The following is a 7,881-nucleotide window of genomic DNA, read 5'->3' on the forward strand; positions in this document are numbered from 1 at the left end:
TGATGGAATGTCCACCTATTCCTTTTTGGCCCTCATCGCCCCCCCCCCTCTCTCTCTCTCTCTCTCTCTCTCTCCGCTTGCCAAAAACGAGGGATTTCGGGAAGTCAGATTTCGAAAAGTCTTCAGTTGTGTCAATATTCTGAGGGAGTGTTTAGCAAATATTGCAGAATGCTGGTATAGAGGGATTTAGGGGGTTTCTAATAATAATAATAATAATAATAATAATAATAATAATAATAATAATAATAATAATAATAATAATAATAATAATAATAATAATAATAATAGGGGGGTCTACCCTCTCTTAGAAGAGGCCTGCTAAACAGGACAGCTGAAAATGCTGGTATAGAGATCTACCTTTATTGTGGGTTTTCTAATAATAATAATAATAATAATAATAATAATAATAATAATAATAATAATAATAATAATAATAATAATAATAATAATAATATTTTGTTGAATAATATGGCTGCATTTTGCGAATTGAATTTATACTGAGTTTTCTCAATTCTTCTAATAATTCGCTTTTCCTGCACATCAATATTAGTCAATATCAGGAAAAACGAATCAATAGAAGAATTGAGAAAACTCAGTAAAAAATAAATTCGCAAAATGCAGCCATTTCATTCCACAAAACTCGCCTCAAGGAGGGTCTTCTTCCTTCGTAATAATAATAATAATAATAATAATAATAATAATAATAATAATAATAATAATAATAATAATAATAATAATAATAATAATAATAATAATTCTAAATATGCACTTTGGAACACCAATATCTTTTAAGATGAACTATATTACAAATTATCAACAAGTGCAAAGAGTTCCTGGCATCAACGATTTTTTCTTTTAATAACTGATAATTTTAAATAATCTTAATACCCTTTCTTTTATTGGTATCTTATGTCTATTCTTTTTCTTGATAGCTATTTGAAAGTCTATTTATAGAGGGAATTAACTAAAATAACTGAAAGCAGTATCTTGGATGAGATGGATTCCTGTCAGTCATTGTGTCCAATTTCAGAAGGATAAATGTCCGTTATCCCTAGAAATAAATGGGTTTGTTATACACACAAACACACATACATAACTGGCGTCGCCAATCCGTTCGTTGTATCGCTGGTTATACAACACAGTAACTGGTCGTGATTTTGATAGGCGACCATACAAAAAGACCAAGAGAGATCAGTGGTCGTGTCTATAAGATACATATAAACAAATAAATATATAAATAAATAAATAAATAAATAAATATATGTATATATATACATATATATACATATATGTATATGGATATATACACACAAACACACATATAGTATATATATATATATATATATATATATATATATATATATATATATATATATATATATATATATATATATATATATATATATTATGTGTATATATATATATACATAATAATATATATATGTGAGTGTGCGTGAAGTCTTAAAGAATCGTAAGGAAGACTGCTGGGAGATTCATACAAGCCCACTCATCCGAGATTTATCAATTCAGAGATAAAAGTGGGCAGAAACTCCAGAGTATTTTTCAACGGAGCCTTCTTCCCCTCGAAGTAAAACCACCATAATGTGAAAAAAAAGAAATAAAAAAAAAAAAAAGAATACTCCTCTCTGTATGCTAATTTCGTCTGTGCTCATATGGCGTCTATTTATTTATACGAGAGAAGTAATCTCGCTCCCGTATGATGAGACTTTCTCGTTTTCAAAGTGGACAAAATCAAGTCCATTTGGAATGCGAGGAAAAATTTCTTTATGGCGGAAAGGTGTTTCATCAATCTTGCGGGTGTCCGACCATTAACTCCTTAATGAAAATTACACTGCCGTAAAACACGCGCGATCTCTCTCTCTCTCTCTCTCTCTCTCTCTCTCTCTCTCTCTCTCTCTCTCTCTCTCTCTCTCTCTCTCTCTCTCTGTGAGACGTTTCGTCTCTCCACATCATCCAAACATATATAAAAGTTTTGCAACCATTCATTTTTATGTGTGTATATTATATACATGCAAACACACACCCATATATATGTATATATATACATATATATATTCTATATATATATATATATATATATATATATATATATAAATTTATGTATATATGTATATGTATATAGCCTATATACATATATATATATAGACTATTTATATATATATATATATATATACATATATATATATATATATATATATATATATATATATATATATATTATATACTTAATCATATATATTTTTTAATTCATAACAAATTAACCTAAAGGTAATGTGACGAAAGAGTCTTAATGATTAAAAAAATTGCCATTGTGTAATACACTATGATACAGATTCCATGGAAAACAGTTGAACAATAGAAAGAAATTATATTTGCGTGAAAGCAATTATGAATACATAAAAAAATCTTCATAAAAAGTATTAAAAAAATATAAATTTTTATGCTAATACAAAACCATTTTCTCAACAAAGCAACATTTGCAGTGATTCTCTTCATCAAAATAGATCATTTTAACAAGAGTCCGTTACATTTTAATTATCAATGAAAGACAAAAAAAAAAAAAGAGAAATAAAAAAAAATTAGGCTATAAAAATGCCCTCCTTCATAATAAATCATTTTAGTGTGATTCATTTTTCTCGATCAATATTCTATAAGAAAACCCCGTAGGAACAAAAACACGCAGGTTTTAACTTTTCATTTTTTTGTAACTGTTTTTTTTTTTCTATTTGCCCAAACAAAGACAACAAATAAAAGCTGCAACTGTTTATATATGATTCAGAGTCACAAGGGCTTGCTCTTTCGCGGCCTACGGTTTTAAAAATTCACCTTTCAAATGTACGCCTCAAAGGAAAAATAAATAAAAAAAAAGGAGACATAGCGGGCAGGATGGTGGGACTGAGGAGAGAGAGAGAGAGAGAGAGAGAGAGAGAGAGAGAGAGAGAGAGAGAGAGAGTGCTGTCGTCGAGACGGACCTTTCAAATGTCTGCCTTAAAGAAAATTTAAAAAAAGAGAAGGACCTGGTGGAGAGAGAGAGAGAGAGAGAGAGAGAGAGAGAGAGAGAGAGAGAGAGAGAGAGAGTGCTGTCGTCGAGACAAACCTTTCAAATGTCTGCCTTAAAAAATGAAAAAAAGAGAAGCGACCTGGTGGAGAGAGAGAGAGAGAGAGAGAGAGAGAGAGAGAGAGAGAGAGAGAGAGAGAGAGAGAGTGACTTTACCGAAGGTGGCGTCGGAGAGACGGACCTTTCAAATGTCTGCCTCACAGAGAAAAATAAATAAAAAAAAGGGGGGGGGAAACACATACTGAGAGAGAGAGAGAGAGAGAGAGAGAGAGAGAGAGAGAGAGAATTTACAGAGGATACTGTCACGGAGACGGAAAGGTTTTAAATATATATACTCCTTCTTGTCACACTTGTTTTACAGTTTTGTGGACATATTTTCTAATGTTTAGGGCTGTGTATATTATGAATATGTGTGTATATGTAAATTTATGTATATAATAATATATATGTGTGTATATATATGTATATATATATACATATATATATATATATATATATATATATATATATATATATATATATATATATATATATATATATATATATATATATATATATAATGTATGTACAGTATATATACACATATAACATACATACATACATACACACACACACACACATATATATACGCAGGCAAGACATCCTATCATCAATAAAATAGGAGGTTTTATTAGAGCTACCAGTAATGTTGAATACTTCAGCAAAATTGCTCAGCTAATTCTCCCTTGAAAGATGAAACACCTGACCCTCCTTCTATCTCTCAGAGAGAGAGAGAGAGAGAGAGAGAGAGAGAGAGAGAGAGAGAGAGAGAGAGAGAGAGAGAGAGAGAGAGGGAGAGAGATCCCTGAAGCTTCAAAATTCCTTCCCACATCTACACAAAACCCTCACTAACAGTGGTGTCTGCCCGCAATTCCGCTCAACATATTATTCAGGCCTAACGCAGTTGCCTTTTAAACATTGTAACATTGTACCTGTGGATTATTTTAATGCTCTTTTTTTATATTATTCCGCCTCTAGGATGGGTGAGGAGGCCACATCGGTGCGATCACTCGTCCACGCCTCTCTAAAACGTTATAAAATAATCTGGTGCTTTCCTGTTCCGGCTTAAATTTATGAAAAATTTGAATTTTCGAAGTACGTTCTGACTGAATTTTTTTAAGACTGGAATTTTCGAAGTTTAATGATGGGAATTTTTGAGAGAAAAACATTTATATGGTTTGACTTAAATTAATAAAGACGAATTTTGAAGTATTTTTCGATAGAAAAACATTTGTACGTTCTGACTGAATTTTTGAAGACTGGAATTTTCGTAGTTTAATGATGGGAATTTTTGAGAGAAACATTTATATGGTTTGACTTAAATTAATAAAGACTTTAATTTTCGAAGTATAATCGAAGGAACTTATGAGAGAAAGACATTTGTAAGTTCTGACTGAATTTTTTGAAGACTGGAATTTTCGAAGTTTAATGATGGGAATTTTTGAGAGAAAAACATTTATATGGTTTGTCTTAAATTAATAAAGACGAATTTTCGAAGTATAACCGGAGGAATTTTCGATAGAAAAACATTTGTACGTTCTGACTGAATTTTTTGAAGATTGGAATTTTCGAAGTTTAATGATGGGAATTTTTGAGAGAAAAACATTTATATGGTTTGACTTAAATTAATAAAGACTTGAATGTTCGAAGCATAATCGAAGGAACTTATGAGAGAAAAACATTTGCGCGTTCTGACTTAATTTTCTGAAGATTGGAATTTTCGAAGTTTAATGATGGGAATTTATTAGAGAAAAACATTTATATGGTTTGACTTAAATTAATAAAGACTTGAATTTTCGAAGTATAACCGAAGGACCTTATGAGAGAAAAACATTTGTACTTTCTGACTTAATTTTTCGAAGGTTGGACTTTTCGAAGTTCAATCGTAGGAATTTATAAGAGGAAAACATTTGTACGTTCTGTATTTTTAATTGTTATGTTTTTAATATTTTTTTTTAACTATTTTTTTCCATATAATTACTGCCATTGTCGTTATTATGAATTCTATTTTTTCTACTTCTTCAGCAACTGTGTGGATACTGTCAATTTTTTTTTTCATATCATGTTATCTTATGTATACCATATTGTGTGCGTTGCATTTGTATATTCCATGTATACGGCCCTGAGCTGAAATAAGGGATATATTATTATTATTATTATTATTATTATTATTATTATTATTATTATTATTATTATTATTATTACAAAAACTAGAATTTTCGAAGTATGATAGAAGGAATTCATAAGAGAAAAACATCTGTATGACCTGATTTAAACTTATGAAGACTGGAATTTTCGAAGTTCAATCCTAGGAACTGATAAGAGAAAAAACTTTTTATATTTTGATTTAAACTTATGAAGACTGGAATTTTCGAAGTTCAATCCTAGGAACTGATAAGAGAAAAACCTTTTTATATTCTGATTTAAACTTATGAAGACTGGAATTTTCGAAGTTCAATCCTAGGAACTGATAAGAGAAAAACCTTTTTATATTCTGATTTAAACTTATGAAGACTAGAATTTCGTTCATATTCTGATTTAAACTTTTGAAGACTAGAATTTCTAAGTACAATTATAGGAATTTATAAATAAAAAAAAAATTGTTGAAGACACCGAGATTGGCACGACTACCCAAACCAGGTCCGGGAACTGGAATACTGATTGACTGATTGAAAATTAGACTATCTGGTGTCACAATAATAAAGGTCATCGACACAGGGCACTGCAAGGTTGACTGAGTGATCTATTTTAAGTCATCTGGTGTCACAGCAACAATAAAGGTCATCGACACAGGGCACTGCAAGGTTGACTGAGTGATCTATTTTAAGTCATCTGGTGTCACAGCAACAAAGGTCATCGACACAGGGCACTGCAAGGTTGACTGATTGATCTAATATTAAGTCATCTGGTGTCACAACAACAAAGGTCATCGCCACCGAAAAATATGTTAGGAAGATCGCTGTTTTTTCCATAAAAAATATAAAATGGAAAAAATGTGTATTTTAACAATGGACATGTTAAATTCATTATATTACAAGACAGAAAACGAAGCATTGAACATTACCACAAAATGCCTTGCTTGTCCGAACTAAACATCTGATCTCACTAGACAATAATTTTTGGTGTATGTGTGTGTGTGTGTGTGTGTGTGTGTGTGTGTGTTATGTTTTGAAGGTTATAATGAATTCCTTCATCTTATTAATAAAAGATAGGTATTGGTTAATGAAATTAACTGAGAGTATTCGATTGTATTCGTGAGTTATATGAGCACAGTTTTATTTGGACATTTTTTTATACAGTAAATTGAATTTTGTGAAAGTCGTGTATTTTCGACATTAATGACCATGATTGACGCGCCGCCAGTTTATAAAAATAATAATTCCAATCCAGATATTCTAAAATTCTTAACGTGATACCGAATGCCACAAGAACTTAAATTTAAGATAAAACAGCGATTTATTTTTCGCTACATGTAACATCAAAGGTTGACTCCACCTCATGTTATTTGCACGAACCTGAAACAGTCTTGTATAAAGACAAATTCCTTAATAATGCCGAATTTTAATGATTTTGAGAGAGAGAGAGAGAGAGAGAGAGAGAGAGAGAGAGAGAGAGAGAGAGAGAGAGAGAGAGAGAGAGAGAGAGATCCCACGGATTTTACGGTGATGTAATTTCCATTAAGGATTTATTATTTACGATATGTATGTGTATGTATAAATTAAGAGAGAGAGAGAGAGAGAGAGAGAGAGAGAGAGAGAGAGAGAGAGAGAGAGAGAGAGAGAGAGATCACACGTATTTTACGGTGGTGTAATTTTCATTAAGGAGTTAAAATGTACGTTATGTATAAATTAAGTATGAGAGAGAGAGAGAGAGAGAGAGAGAGAGAGAGAGAGAGAGAGAGAGAGAGAGAGAGAGGCTGCAGAATAGTTCAATAACAAAGTTCAAACTAAATATATAAATAAAACAAGTAAATAAACATCAACTGACATTACCTTTTTGTCCTGCGATTACGCCAAGTCAGCCAAAGATTTCGACACCAAGACTTGGACAGGAAACTCTCCTTGAAGAATCTGAAAGTGAGAGAAACGAATGATTAACAAGTAAAAAATGCGCCGAAGTTTTCTGTACAGCCGCTACAGCGCATAATCAAGGCCACCAAAAATAGATCTATCTTTCGGTGGTCTCGGTATAATTCTGTATAAGCTGCGGCCCATGAAACTTTAACCACGGTCCGGTGGTGGCTTATCTTATATCGTTGCCAGAAGCACGATTGTGGCTAACTTTAACCTTAAACAAAATAAAAACTGCTGAGGCTTGAGGGCTGCAATTTGGTATGCTCGATGACTGGAAGGTGGATGATCAACATGCCAATTTGCAGCCCTCTAGCCTCAGTAGATTTTAAGATCTGAGGGTGGACCGAAAAAATTGCGGACAGAAAAAGTGCGGACAGAAAAAAGTGCAAACATAAAAAAGTGCGGACAGAAAAAAGTGCGGACAGAAAAAAATGCGGACAGAAAAAGCGCACAATACTTTTCTTTTACAGAAAATTAAAAATGATGAATAATGTGTTGTTTATAGACTAAGTTAAACTGATTTCCAGAACCTATAAAATATTAATTTACAAATTTTAGTTTTCCTGAGTAGTGAAATGATCTTGTGTGATGGAATTCCATAACATATTGCTTTTAAAATTCAGTCGTATTTTTCTCTAATTCAATCATTAACTGTTTTGTATGTATACACTATAACGTATTTATGTACCT

The 7,881-nt window shown here is 31.7% G+C and overlaps 1 protein-coding gene across 1 annotated transcript in view; it reads right to left on the minus strand.

The window, feature by feature from the left end:
• LOC136827021 (zwei Ig domain protein zig-8-like) overlaps nucleotides 1-7,191 on the minus strand; it is a 478,879-nt gene extending 471,688 nt beyond the window's left edge. The window contains exon 1 of the mRNA XM_067084707.1: nucleotides 7,111-7,191. The gene's annotated coding sequence lies outside the window, so the exon portion shown is untranslated. The remainder of the gene's footprint in view (nucleotides 1-7,110) is intronic.
• Between the last annotated feature and the right edge of the window lie 690 nt (nucleotides 7,192-7,881).

This window comes from Macrobrachium rosenbergii, chromosome 41 (assembly GCF_040412425.1).
Source record: "Macrobrachium rosenbergii isolate ZJJX-2024 chromosome 41, ASM4041242v1, whole genome shotgun sequence".
Classification (NCBI taxonomy): domain Eukaryota; kingdom Metazoa; phylum Arthropoda; class Malacostraca; order Decapoda; family Palaemonidae; genus Macrobrachium; species Macrobrachium rosenbergii.